Here is a 14,387-nt window from a genome sequence, read left to right as displayed (position 1 = left end):
GAATTTATAAACGTCAGTAATAATCAATTCAAACCTGCTGTATCACCTCTCATCGGAAGTAATCCTCCAGTGGAAGTTGGTAGCACAAACACAGACGAAGCGACACAATAAAAGTATTCACAAATGTAAACCTTTTAAGTTACTTTTTTTAAAACCTACTTGCTTTTGTGATTATGCAACTTTTTAAAGAAATAACAAGTAACAATAACTAATTACTTTTTTAAGTAATATGCCCAACACTGGTTCAGAAGGGTTTTTATTACTAAACTGATAGTGGTTCCAAAGTGTGATGACTCTACATAACCACGAATCACCGAGATGAGTGTGGACGAAATGTTAAAGATGAACCTACTGAGGCTCCAAACATACACCAAATTCGTTACAAAAAAATAAAAATAAAAAATGATCTTTTTATTAAACGTTCTTACCTTCTCTTTATTAGGGAGTGTCTGAGTTCGGTTAAAAGTGTCTCCTCCGTTTATGCTGATCAGCTCGGCGTCAACAGGCGGAAACGGGGCGGGGAAAACCACTACGTCACTCTTCAGCGTGTCGGAGCTAAAACACACGTCGTACTGCTGAGTGGATTTGGAGTAGGACCAGGTCCCGTCGGGGTGGGAGGTGATCACTGGCGCGCTGTACTTGCTGAAGTTGCTGTTAGTCCTGTAGCATTTAACAGCTATCAAGCTCACCAGACTCAAGAGGAAAACAGCTGAAATCGAAACAAGAGCAACCAGCAAGTAGAGGTTCAAATCCGAAAAGCTGTCCTCCTTTAGAGGAACGTGCCTGAACTGTGTCTGAAGGTCTCCTGTATGTTCCACAACCGCAACCTCGATAGAAACGGTCGCCGATCGAGCCGGTTCTCCGTGATCGGACACCAAATGACCAGCGGGTGGGTTTTCAGGTCATTGTCGCTCATGCGTCTCTTGGTCCTGATCTCCCCGCTGCTGGTGCCGATTCTGAACAGGCTGTTTCCTCTGGGTTCAGAGATGTGATAAGACAGCAGCGCGTTGTAGCCCGAATCCGCGTCTACAGCCCTGATCTTGGCCACGAAGTAACCCGCCTCAGCAGAGTAGGGCACGTTCTCAGAAACCACGGAGCTCTGCTCCGAATACGGAGGCAGAATCACGGGGCTGTTGTCATTCTCGTCCAGAACAAAAACCTTCACGGTCGCATTGCTGCTTAATGGAGGAAGACCAGAGTCTTTGGCTTGGACTTGAAACTGGAACGTTTTGGTTTCTTCAAAGTTAAAAGCCTGCAGCGCGAGGATCTCGCCAGTGGCCGCGTTTATGTTAACTGCGCTTTTATGATTATTGTCGATTAATGAATAGGATATTTTTGCGTTTTCCTCGGCGTCCTGGTCAGAGGCGGCTATGGTGTAAATGACAGCACCAACCTGGCCGTTCTCCTTCACATAAACGTTCATGACGGGCTCGGGGAAGCGCGGCGCATTATCGTTCACGTCAGAGATGTGGACCGTGATGACGCTGGTGCTGGTGAGGGCGGGGTTCCCCCATCCGTCGCACTGATGCTGATGTTGAACTCCGCTGTTTTCTCCCTGTCCAGACGACCCCCCCACGGCTAACGAGTATTTATTTTTATACGTGTTCTCGATCTTAAACGGCACCGCTTCCGCGAGCTTCAGCTCCACCGCGCCGTTTGGACCCGCGTCTGCGTCTTTCACGGTTATTAAACCCACCATAGTTCCCACCGGCGCGTCCTCCCGGACCACGTTGACCAGTGACGTCACCGCTATTTCCGGAACGTTATCATTAACGTCGAGTATTTCTATCAGCACTTTACTGAATGCTGCACGAGGATTTTGTCCTTGGTCCTTCGCCTGCACGCGGATCTCAAGCGCAGCGTTTGTCTCGTGATCCACGTCCCCGGTCACCGTAATCTCGCCCGTTACACTATCAATTGCAAAATTGTCCATTTCGTCTTGGTTTACGAATGAATAAATTATTTCGCCATTTAACCCTTCGTCTAAATCGGTGGCTTGTACAGAAATGACAGGAAAGCCGCGCGGGACATTTTCCCGGATCTGCGCTTTGTACAGCGCCTTACTGAAAACGGGAATGTTGTCGTTCACGTCTATTACATGGACTAGTATTTTAGTTGTTCCAGATCTGGCCGGTTTCCCCCCATCTGAGGCGGTGAGGGTGAGCTGGACTACAGGCTGCTTCTCTCTGTCTAAGGCTTTCTGCAGCACCAACTCGGCAGACGCGCTCTCCGCTCCACCCTGTACATCCAGGGAGAAATGTTCATTCGGGCTCAGCTTGTAGCTTTTAACCGAGTTGCTGCCCACATCTGCGTCGGATGCACGAGGTAAAGAAAACCTCTCTCCCGGAAATGCTGATTCAGATACATTTAATACAGTAATAGATGATGGAAATATCGGCGCGTTGTCGTTTTCATCTAAAATGTTGATTTCGAACCGGTACATATTAAGCGGCGAAGTAACAATGGCTTCTAATTCTAGTGGACACTTGGCGCTGCGTCCGCACAGCGCTTCTCTGTCCAGTCTGTCTCGGACATGAAGAACACCGGTCTTTACATTCAGATCGAAATACCTCTTATAAGGTCCGTCAGCGATCTGAAAGCCGCGATGTTCCAGATCCTGTACTTTGAGGTCCAAATCTTTCGCCAAATTTCCAACGGTTGTCCCAGGGCTGGTCTCCTCCGAAATGGTATAAACAATCTGCCCGGACGCGACGTTCCAGGCGAAATGCAGCGTGAAGAAAATCCACGGAAACAGCCCACGAATCGAGCCCATGTTCCACAAGCAGCAAATAGCGAGAAACCCAGAGGCATTTATCCACATCGTCCTGTAAATGTTGGACAGTCAGCGCATTCCAAGCCCGAGTCCCGACTGAACGCGACTTGAACAAAGACTTGCTAGGCCACGCAATGCCTTTATAAACGAGGTGGAGCCTTCAGAACAAACCAGACACTTTAAACAATATCGGTCTCTATCGACACCACGTGGAAAAGCGCATCAACTGCAGCTAATAACGTCCAAGCTGCACGAGATCATCCCAACATTCTTTCGTTATTATTACACTGGTATAAAAACTGTTTCAGATTAGTCGTAATTATTAAACTGGACTTGTATTTCATATATTGCCACGTCATAATGGGATTAGAACTTAGAGCTGGTTTATTTTTACGCAGTTTGCTGGAATTTGACATTTTTTCTATTCTGTCTTGTTATAATAGCAAAGCAGTAATGGCAAAAAAAATCCTCCATGTTTGTCCTGGCCAGCCGTCTCTGAGACATTAAACACAGGCTTTAAAAAAGAGACAAATTTTCTCATGTTATGAACAAAAATATCTAAAGTAGATGTTCTGGATAAAATATAATGTTCTGAGCAGTTTTTGGGAAAACGGTGCTTTAATAATGTTGTTACTGATTTTTTTTTTCAGTAACAGGAAATCCAACCGTCATTACAATGCTGTTGATGACAATAACACGTGGGGCCTTTCTGTAGTAAAGATATTTTCATAAGACTATGCTTTTGGCCTCAAGAGCGCTAAAGATATTTTTCTGTGGTGATGGGCGAGACAACTGCTTAAGTCATGATGATTGGCTAAAATGGAGTTGATCTTAAGAAGGGTCAAGTGTTGGGGGTGTCAACTGTAGGGCCTGTCAAAGCCCATTGAGACATACTGTATGTGATTTTGGGCTATATAAGAAATAAATGTTGTTGTTGTTGTTATCTTCACGATAAGCCAACCAGAAGCCCAGATGGGCAAGTGTTTATACAAACACACACACACGAGAGACCAAGTAATGGCCAGTTTAAAAGTAGTGTTTTTACAGTGGATATACAGGCATTACTTTTCACTTGTTAAAATTAAGGGTCAGAATGTGTTTGTTAAATGTACATTGTGCCATGGAACCAAGTCTTAATCCATGTCGGTAAAGTGAAATAGAAGTCTGATGAATCGCCCCATGTTTCTTCAAACCTAGTGTCAAGTACATGGAATTGTAGTACTGTGTTAATGGCTGTTGATATGTTTAGGTTTTACTGGCTGGTGCTCATTAGTGGTTCCCAGACTAATTGAACCCTAATAATGACTGGCTATGTTCCTATCAGGGACTGGTGTGTTGCATCAGCATGACTTTCAATGACTCTGATGGACCGATTGGTGAAGACTGGGTATTGGTTGTGGGTAGGTATTTCTCATAAATAGGGCCCACCTTAAGTCATTGGGGCGGTCGGGGAGAGCAGTGACAAGGACCCGGACCCGGAACCGGGACACATGACCTCACAGATGACAGCGGTGCGAGCATCGGCGACGCACCAAGATGCCGGACTGTGACCAGCAGCGTAGTGGAGGGCGGAGCTGCCAGTGACAACAAAGCGAGCTAAGTACCCCTGAAGGGACATCAGAGTTGTAATTTCCGGTTGCCGCGTCATTGTCTGTGGACTTGAAATATTCCTTCCTTTGGCCCTACAGTGTTTGTGTTGCAGCTGGATTGTCGTACAGCAGCTGAGGCCAACGGCGGAAGGCAGTTTGGACAGAGTGGTACAGTGTCTACACTCCGGTTGCAGTTTCCATTCATACGGCCTGGAAAGGAAACTGGGCGGAGTTGTTTCCGAGCACTCAGGAGGATGACTTGGGTGTATTCGTGGGATTCTGGACTGTGCGATCCGGCCCAGCTGCAGAGTGGAACGCCTCGAGACCGATGTGTACGCAACTCTGGTTTGACAATATGTGTGACCATTTGGTTCGTGGATTGGGGGAAACTGGTTTCGTACTGGTCAGGGGGGAGCCTACCAGGACTGACTGTTTTTAGGATCCTTTCTTATTAAATAGGTATTTCTATATATATGCATGTGCCACTGAATATTCAGGATTGCTGTGTGTGTATAGGGGTTAAGATAACAAGCCTGGCTCATTTACTATGCTGATTTTATTACCCACTCAACCCTCTTAGAGTGTGAATTTGCGGTGCTTTACTTGCGGTTTGTAATGTGTGTTTTGTGTGGTTTTCGATTTTAACGATTTGTGGGTTTTTACATATGTTCTGAACTTTGTGACTATTGGCTGTATGTGTTTTGGGGAAGGTGACATCAAATCGGCAGGACTGGTGATGTGTAACAGCTCCAGTCAGTGTTTTATTCTGATACACACCCAACGTCCGTTTTATCTGGTTGACTCAAATAACAAAATGTACTGTTTTAAATTGTACTTTGCGTGTTGCCTGTGTCTGGGGTGAACAAAGTTTGGGCATAAAGAAACCTCACGATCACGACACAAGTAGCCCAAACCATGGACGTTCATAGCAACCCCCACAAAGTCCTTACATTAAAATTTTCACATATCTGAAAATTTTAAGTAATTTTCTTTTGATAAGTAACTAGTAACTCTAATTTCTAACTTTTTTTAGTAATGTATCCAACACTGGTTCTAAGTGATAATTAATACATGAACTGATACTGGTTTAAAAGTGCAATTTCTGTACATAACCGACGAACAACCATGGACAGGAGTGTAGATATCATGTTAATAAGCAACCCACTGAAGGTACAAACATGTTCTTAATATTATTTCCAATTCATAAAAAACAATAAGTCATTCAAATGATTATTTAGAAACCCGGGTCTTATTACAAAAAAAAAATATTTTACATCTTCAGAGAATTATTTCAAGAAAGATCATCCAAGTCAATGCCGCACGTTTCTTCTAAGGAACAGAAGAATATGAAAACATGATCCCTTCTGCTGTTTAGCCCCCAAACTCAACATTCAGTACCATGGACAGTTCCAGATCATCTGGCTTATATAAAATGTTGCAACAAATATTTTTAAAGCTCAATTTTAAACATTCTTACCTTCTCTTTATTAGGGAGTGTCTGAGTTCGGTTAAAAGTGTCTCCTCCGTTTATGCTGATCAGCTCGGCGTCAACAGGCGGAAACGGGGCGGGGAAAACCACTACGTCACTCTTCAGCGTGTCGGAGCTAAAACACACGTCGTACTGCTGAGTGGATTTGGAGTAGGACCAGGTCCCGTCGGGGTGGGAGGTGATCACTGGCGCGCTGTACTTGCTGAAGTTGCTGTTAGTCCTGTAGCATTTAACAGCTATCAAGCTCACCAGGCTCAACACGAAAACAGCTGAAACCGAAACAAGAGCAACCAGCAAGTAGAGGTTCAAATCCGAAAAGCTGTCCTCCTTTAGAGGAACGTGACTGAACTGTGTCTGAAGGTCTCCTGTATTTTCCACAACCGCAACCTCGATAGAAACGGTCGCCGATCGAGCCGGTTCTCCGTGATCGGACACCAAAATGACCAGCGGGTGGGTTTTCAGGTCATTGTCGCTCATGCGTCTCTTGGTCTGATCTCCCCGCTGCTGGTGCCGATTCTGAACAGGCTGTTTCCTCTGGGTTCAGAGATGTGATAAGACAGCAGCGCGTTGTAGCCCGAATCCGCGTCTACAGCCCTGATCTTGGCCACGAAGTAACCCGCCTCAGCAGAGTAGGGCACGTTCTCAGAAACCACGGAGCTCTGCTCCGAATACGGAGGCAGAATCACGGGGCTGTTGTCATTCTCGTCCAGAACAAAAACCTTCACGGTCGCATTGCTGCTTAATGGAGGAAGACCAGAGTCTTTGGCTTGGACTTGAAACTGGAACGTTTTGGTTTCTTCAAAGTTAAAAGCCTGCAGCGCGAGGATCTCGCCAGTGGCCGCGTTTATGTTAACTGCGCTCTTTATGATTATTGTCGATTAATGAATAGGATATTTTTGCGTTTCTTCCTCGGCGTCCAGGTCAGAGGCGGCTATGGTGTAAATGACAGCACCAACCTGGCCGTTCTCCTTCACATAAAACGTTCATGACGGGCTCGGGGAAGCGCGGCGCATTATCGTTCACGTCAGAGATGTGGACCGTGATGACGCTGGTGCTGGTGAGGGGCGGGGTTCCCCCATCGATCGCCCTGATGCTGATGTTGTACTCCGCTGTTTTCTCCCTGTCCAGACGACCCCCCACGGCTAACGAGTATTTATTTTTATACGTGTTCTCGATCTTAAACGGCACCGCTTCCGCGAGCTTCAGCTCCACCGCGCCGTTTGGACCCGCGTCTGCGTCTTTCACGGTTATTAAACCCACCATAGTTCCCACCGGCGCGTCCTCCCGGACCACGTTGACCAGTGACGTCACCGCTATTTCCGGAACGTTATCATTAACGTCTAGTATTTCTATCAGCACTTTACTGAATGCTGCACGAGGATTGTGTCCTCGGTCCTTCGCCTGCACGCGGATCTCAAGCGCAGCATTTGTCTCGTGATCCACGTCCCGGTCACCGTAATCTCGCCCGTTACACCATCAATTGCAAATTGTCCATTTCGTCTTGGTTTACGACTGAATATATTATTTCGCCATTTAAACCCTTCGTCTAAATCGGTGGCTTTGTACAGAGATGACAGGAAGCCGAGCGAAACATTTTCCCGGATCTGCGCTTTGTACAGCGCCTTACTGAAAACGGGAATGTTGTCGTTCACGTCTATAACATGGACTAGTATTTTAGTTGTTCCAGATCTGGCAGGTTTCCCCCCATCTAAGGCGGTGAGGGTGAGCTGGACTACAGGCTGCTTCTCTCTGTCTAAGGCTTTCGCAGCACCAACTCGGCAGACGCGCTCTCCGCTCCACCCCTGTACATCCAGGAGAAATGTTCATTCGGGCTCAGCTTGTAGCTTTTAACCGAGTTGCTGCCCACATCTGCGTCGGATGCACGAGGTAAAGAAAACCTCTCTCCCGGAAATGCCAACTCAGATACATTTAATACAGTAATAGACGATGGAAATATCGGCGCGTTGTCGTTTTCATCTAAAATGTTGATTTCGAACCGGTACATATTAAGCGGCGCAGTAACAATGGCTTCTAATTCTAGTGGACACTTGGCGCTGCGTCCGCAGAGCACGTCTCTGTCCAGTCTGTCTCGGACATGGAGAACACCGGTCTTTACATTCAGATCAAAATACCTCTTATAAGGTCCGTCAGCGATCTGAAAGCCGCGATGTTCCAGATCCTGTACTTTAAGGTCCAGATCTTTCGCCAAATTCCCAACGGTTGTGCCAGGGCTGGTCTCCTCCGAAATGGAATAAACAATCTGCCCGGACGCGACGTTCCAGGCGAATTGCAGCGTGAAGAAAATCCACGGAAACAGCACACGAATCGAGCCCATGTTCCACTAACAGCAAATAGCGAGAAAATCAGAGGCATTTATCCACATCGTCCTGTAAATGTTGGTCAGTCAGCGCACTCCAATCCCGAGACCCGACTGAACTCGACTTGAACAAAGACTTGCTAGGCCACGCAATGCCTTTATAAACGAGGTGGAGCCTTCAGAACAAACCAGAGACGTATAAGTATGTGGATCATTACTGACATCACGTGGATATATGAAGCAACTGCAAGCAATGAAGTCCAAGATTTTCGCTTTTATTTCAATGTCTTGTTGCAATTTCCTTTACCCCAAGGGCCAATATATGAAACTCAAATGACTGTGGTGTGACAATTAATCACTTTCACTCAATCTAACATAGTTTCAGTTTATTCACAGGATTGTTTCACACGGTTATTTGATCTTTTCTTTCACGATGAATATGAATCTTCTCTTTTTTCTGTCATTTTATTCCTTTCTTGGTGGTATGCAATTAATGTAACGTCTAATCTGTAAATGATTAAAGCAATTTTCGTCTTTAAGAACATTATTTAAATGTATCGCATTAACGACATTCTATAATTGTTACATTTAAATATTGTTCTTAAAGCCGAATAGGACTTTAATCATTTGCAGTTTAGACGTTACATTAATTGCATACCACCAAGACAGGGATCAAATAAAAAAAACTCAGCACTCTGGTCTGACACACACACTACCTCTGTTATCTAAAACAATTGTATATTTAATTTTATCTATTAATGCACTGTTCGACTTTGCACAGCAATATTTGCACTTTTTACTTTGCACATTAAGTTTGAAGTAATTGTCCCTTGTGATACACAGCAGCACAGCACACGGTGCACACAGTGAAATTTGTCCTGTGCATTTAACCCATCACCCTTAGTGAGCAGCGGGCAGCCATGACAGGCGCCCGGGGAGCAGTGTGTGGGGACGGTGCTTTTGCTCAGAGGCACCTTGGCGCATCGGGATTCGAACCGTCACACTTCTGATTACGGGGCCGCTTCCTTAACCGCTTATCCGCTGCCCCGTTTACTTCAGCGCTGTCTGTCTCATGTTTACCAGTTCTGCAAGTTAAATGTTACTCTTGCACTGCCTGTGTCCCCTGTTTGCACTTTATGCAGCCCAGTTTGTCTGAGTCGCACACGTGCACTTTATGTCAGTATGTAACTTTGTTTAATTGTTCAAATGTTACATGTAGCACCAGGTTCCAGAAAAACTGCCTAACACGTGCTGCCTAACAGCACGTGCTGCCTAACACGTATGTAGCTGAACTGAGAATAAAGTCAAATTCAACTTTAACTTCAACATCAGGTGAGCTGCCCAGACACCGATTCCACGCAGCACCACAGCAGAAGGAGCGCGAAACACGCCGCCCCCGGATTCCTACTACACGCGGAATACTTTTCTCTAGAAAAACGCCGATAAATCCTTAAGACCGAGAGAATGTAAATCGCTAAATCATTAAAATCATTAGAAATTGACACGACATTGAAGAGACGGTTAAACTGCTCGAGAAACACCAGGAATGTCTTTGTAACAAAGGCTGCGTAACTCTCCACATTCTAACACCGGGAGGAGCTAAACGGGCATAACATCATATTTCCACATATCAGTGCACAATATCATCTTATGGGCATTAAATAACCATAACCTGCACATTATAAGTACATATGGGTAGCTTGCAACTTGACGACTCAATGTAAAAGGGGCAAGCCTCAGGACCCTGGACAGCACACGATGCAAGAAATGATCCATACAAGATTCAAAAAGTTCACTACAATGACGCCAACTTTATGAATTAAACTAAAGAATGATTTAACTGAAGACGTGTTTTACTGTTGATTTCTACATCTAATAATGCAGAGAGTGCGATAGTCACAGGCTTTTCTTCCTTATATTAATTTATTCTTAAAAATTAAATGAAAAAAGAACAACGGCATTTAAGAGATATCTTGTTTCTATCTTACCTTTTCCTTGTTAGGCAGCGTTTGTGTTCGGTGAAAAGTGTCTCCCCCGTTTATACTGATCAGTTCTGCGTCTACTGGCGGAAACGGAGCTGGGAAAACCATGACGTCACTTTTGAGCGTGTCTGAGTTAAAACAACACGTCGTACTGCTGAGTGGATTTGGAGTAGGACCAGGTCCCGTCCGGGTGGGAGGTGATCACCGGTGCGCTGTACTTGCCTGAAACCCCCCGTTAGTCCTGCGACATTGGCGGCTAATAAAACAAACGAGACTTAATAAAAAGACTCCTGAGACGGAGACGATGGCGAATGAGCAGGTACAAGTTCAAATCAGAAAAACGTCTCGTCTTTGGTTGGAACATGTCTGAACTGAGTTCGGGTTTCTCCGTGTTCTCCACAACCGCAATGTCAATAGAAAACGGTCGCGGACAGCGACGGTTCTCCGTGATCGGACACCAAAATGACCAGCGGGTGGGTTTTCAGGTCATTGTCGCTCATGGCGTCTCTTGGTCCTGATCTCCCCGCTGCTGGTGCCGATTCTGAACAGGCTGTTTCCTCTGGGTTCAGAGATGTGATAAGACAGCAGCGCGTTGTAGCCCGAATCCGCGTCTACAGCCCTGATCTTGGCCACGAAGTAGCCCGCCTCCGCGGTATACGGGACGTTTTCACTGTTAACGGAACCCTGGTCTGAATATGGGGGCAGGATCGCGGGCCTGTTGTCGTTCTCGTCCAGAATAAATACATTTACAGTCACGTTGCTGCTTAGTGGCGGATTACCGCCGTCCGTGGCCTGGACCTTCAATTGGAACGTTTTCGTGTCCTCGTAGTTGAAGGACTGCGAGCTGTAGAGATCTCCGGTTTGCGAGTTCATGCTCACCAATGCGTTGCTGTTGACGTCCAGGAACGAGTACATCACCTGTCCGTTTTCACCGAGGTCCGCGTCATGAGCAGACACCCTCCTCAGAATCTCCCCTACGCCGCCGTTCTCTTTCACGTAAACGTTCAGCACGGGCTCGGGGAATAACGGCGCGTTGTCGTTGACGTCAGAAACACGCACGGTGATAACAGCGGTGCCGGACAGCGACGGAGAGCCTTCGTCTACGGCTACGACTGTGATATTATAGAGAGAAGCGCGTTCTCTGTCCAGATGATCGTCTACAACCAGGGAGTAGTAGTTTTTATAACTCGACTCCAGTCTGAACGGAACTTGATTTAAAACCGCGCATGTCGCCATCCCCGTTTTTACCTCCGTCCGGTCTGAAACGGACATGAGCGCGACGGCTGTGCCTATTTTCGTGTCCTCCCTAATCGTGTTTAATAACGACGTGGTGGTCATTTCTGGAGCATTGTCGTTGAGGTCCAACACTTCTATCAGCACTTTGCAGTGGCCCACCATGGGCGGCTGGCCGCTGTCGCTCGCTTCCACGCGGATCTCGAACGCGTGATTTTCTTCATAATCAATATTCCCTTTTACCGTGATCGTTCCGACATTCGGGTCGATGTGAAACACGTCCAGTATCTTATCTTGGTCTCTTTTGCTAAAAGAAAAGACGACGTCCCTGTTCGGTCCCTCGTCAGCATCCGTGGCATTGAGCGTGATAACCGTGGTGCCGGGAGCGACGTTTTCCGCTATTCTGGTCTTGTACAGAGGCGCGCCGAACACCGGGGCATTGTCGTTATTATCCAAAACGCGAACGACGATCTGAGAGCTGCCGGTCCTCGGCGGACTGCCGCCGTCCAACGCGGTTAGTGTCAGGTGGAGAACGGACTGCTTCTCTCGGTCTAGAGCCTTCTGAAGCACCAGCTCGGCGGACGCGCCCTGCTCGACCCTGTGCGTCGATATGGAGAAGTATTCGTTCGCGCTCAGCTTGTACGCGTTCACGTCGTTTTTCCCGATGTCCGCGTCGCTCGCCAGGGCCACGGGGAACCTGGACCCCGTCAGGCTGCTTTCGGCGATGGCGATGGTCTGCGACTGCGCGCTGAACGTCGGCGAGTTGTCGTTAACGTCCAAAATGTGAATTTCTATGCGATAAAGCTTGAGCGGCTCGCTGATAACGGCCTCTATACTGACAGTGCATTTAGGCGCCTTGGCGCAGAGCTGCTCTCGGTCCACCCGCTCGTTCACGAACAGTAGGCCGGTTTTCACATTCACCTCGAAATACCTTCTCTTTTCCCCGGCCACAATGTGAAAAGCGCGCGACTCCAGCTCCTGGACGCCGAGGTTCACATCCTTGGCGATGTTGCCCACGCTCGTACCCACGCTCAGCTCTTCCGACACGGAGTAAGAAAGCTGACCGGACACCGGGCGCCAGCCGCACTGCATAACGGCGAGAGCCAGGCACGCCGCGAAGTGCGGCTTTACCTTCCACGAGCGCATATTTCCCACAGCCACGAACCCTCCACAGAACTGACCGGCTTGGTTCTTCGGAAGGCTATTCCGAAGTGAATCGGAGATATAAATCCCATCGATGATTTCGAGAAGAAAGGCTGGTGCGGGCCTCTTCTGTTCTCCGCACCCATGTAACAAAGCCCCTTAATTCTCCCCACCCACTGAAACAGGGGTGGTGGGGGTGTAGAAACGTAAAGGAAAAAATCTCACGCTGTAGGTCTGCAGCGCCACCTTCTGGAAGACTGCAGGCAACAATCTAAACACGCGCTCTCTCTCTCTGTATATATACATATGTATATATCCACACATATATATATATATATGTGTGTGTGTGTGTGAGCTGAACTAATCGACATTTTTCCGCTCACATTGTGAACATAGCTGCTTTTCTGCATTGAGTGAAAGTGAAGTGATTGTCATTTTGAAACACAGCACGTATTACAGCAAAATCAGCACAAACATATGATTCAAACTGTCTTTTCCACAAAAAAACTGCTGGAAGACTGGCATTCAAAGCAATATCCATATAAGGTTATTTAATCAATTTCCATAAATCATTCTACTTCTGAAACAATATTTAGGTGGAGGGGTCGATGCATATTTATGGTCTGTTATTTGAAACAAATTCTAGTTCTTTGTTTCCCGGTTATGTAAAGTGTTTAATTAAATATACTGAAAAGTAAAATCTAAGTGACAAATCTTTAGAGACGTTTAGAGAAGACGTATTACAAACCTGAACCAAAAAGTGTAATTTTACTTATTATGACTTATGATGATATAATAATAATGTTAAAGAACACGTTTGTTATATACAGTGTGAAAGTGAAGTGATTGTGGACAGCACAGCACAAGGTGCACACAATGAAATTGTCCTTTACTTTTAACCCATCACCCTTAGTGACAGGCACCCGGGGAGCAGTGTGTGGGGAGGGTACTTTACTCAGTAAATAATAATAACGATAATGTGAAGTAAATGTGATTTTGATCAACGGCAGCACAGCACACGGTGCACACAGTGAAATGTGTCCTCTGCATTTAACCCATCCCTTAGTGAGCAGTGGGCAGCCATGACAGGGCCCGGTGAGCAATATGTGGGGGACGGTACTTTACTCTGTGGCACCTCAGTGGCACCTTGGCGGATCGGGATTCGAACTTCTACACAAATGTTACAGTACATTCTCACAACCTCACAAGCATAACGTGATATGACCGTTTATACGTTACACTAAGAAAACGAACATAAAAAAAATATTATGAGTAATTCTTACCTTTTCTTTATTAGGAAGCGTTTGAGTCCGACTAAAAGTGTCTCCCCCGTTTATACTGATCAGTTCTGCGTCTACTGGCGGAAACGGAGCTGGGAAAACCATGACGTCACTTTTGAGCGTGTCTGAGTTAAAACACACGTCGTACTGCTGAGTGGATTTGGAGTAGGACCAGGTCCCGTCCGGGTGGGAGGTGATCACCGGCGCGCTGTACTTGCTGAAACCCCCGTTAGTCCTGCGACATTTGGTGGCTAATAAAACAATGAGACTTAATAAAAAGACTCCTGAGACGGAGACGATGGCGATGAGAAGGTACAAGTTCAAATCAGAAAACGTCTCGTCTTTGGTTGGAACATGTCTGAACTGAGTTCGGGTTTCTCCCGTGTTCTCCACAACCGCAATGTCAATAGAAACGGTCGCGGACAGCGACGGTTCTCCGTGATCGGACACTAAAATGACCAGCGGGTGGGTTTTCAGGTCATTGTCGCTCATGCGTCTCTTGGTCCTGATCTCCCCGCTGCTGGTGCCGATTCTGAACAGGCTGTTTCCTCTGGGTTCAGAGATGTGATAAGACAGCAGCG

General features: G+C 46.6%; 1 protein-coding gene and 1 pseudogene across 1 annotated transcript in view; both read right to left on the bottom strand.

Annotated features, from left to right (window-relative positions):
• Positions 1-14,387, bottom strand: part of LOC114767904 (protocadherin alpha-C2-like) — a 67,663-nt gene that overhangs the window by 41,013 nt on the left and 12,263 nt on the right. The gene's annotated exons all lie outside the window — the stretch shown is intronic.
• LOC114767906 (protocadherin alpha-3-like) lies at positions 5,687-8,304 on the bottom strand (annotated as a pseudogene).

Source organism: Denticeps clupeoides, chromosome 18 (genome assembly GCF_900700375.1).
Source record: "Denticeps clupeoides chromosome 18, fDenClu1.1, whole genome shotgun sequence".
In the NCBI taxonomy this organism is placed as follows: Eukaryota; Metazoa; Chordata; class Actinopteri; order Clupeiformes; family Denticipitidae; genus Denticeps; species Denticeps clupeoides.
The sequence above is the reverse complement of the archived record's forward strand: the minus strand, read 5'-3'. Positions and strand labels throughout refer to the sequence as shown.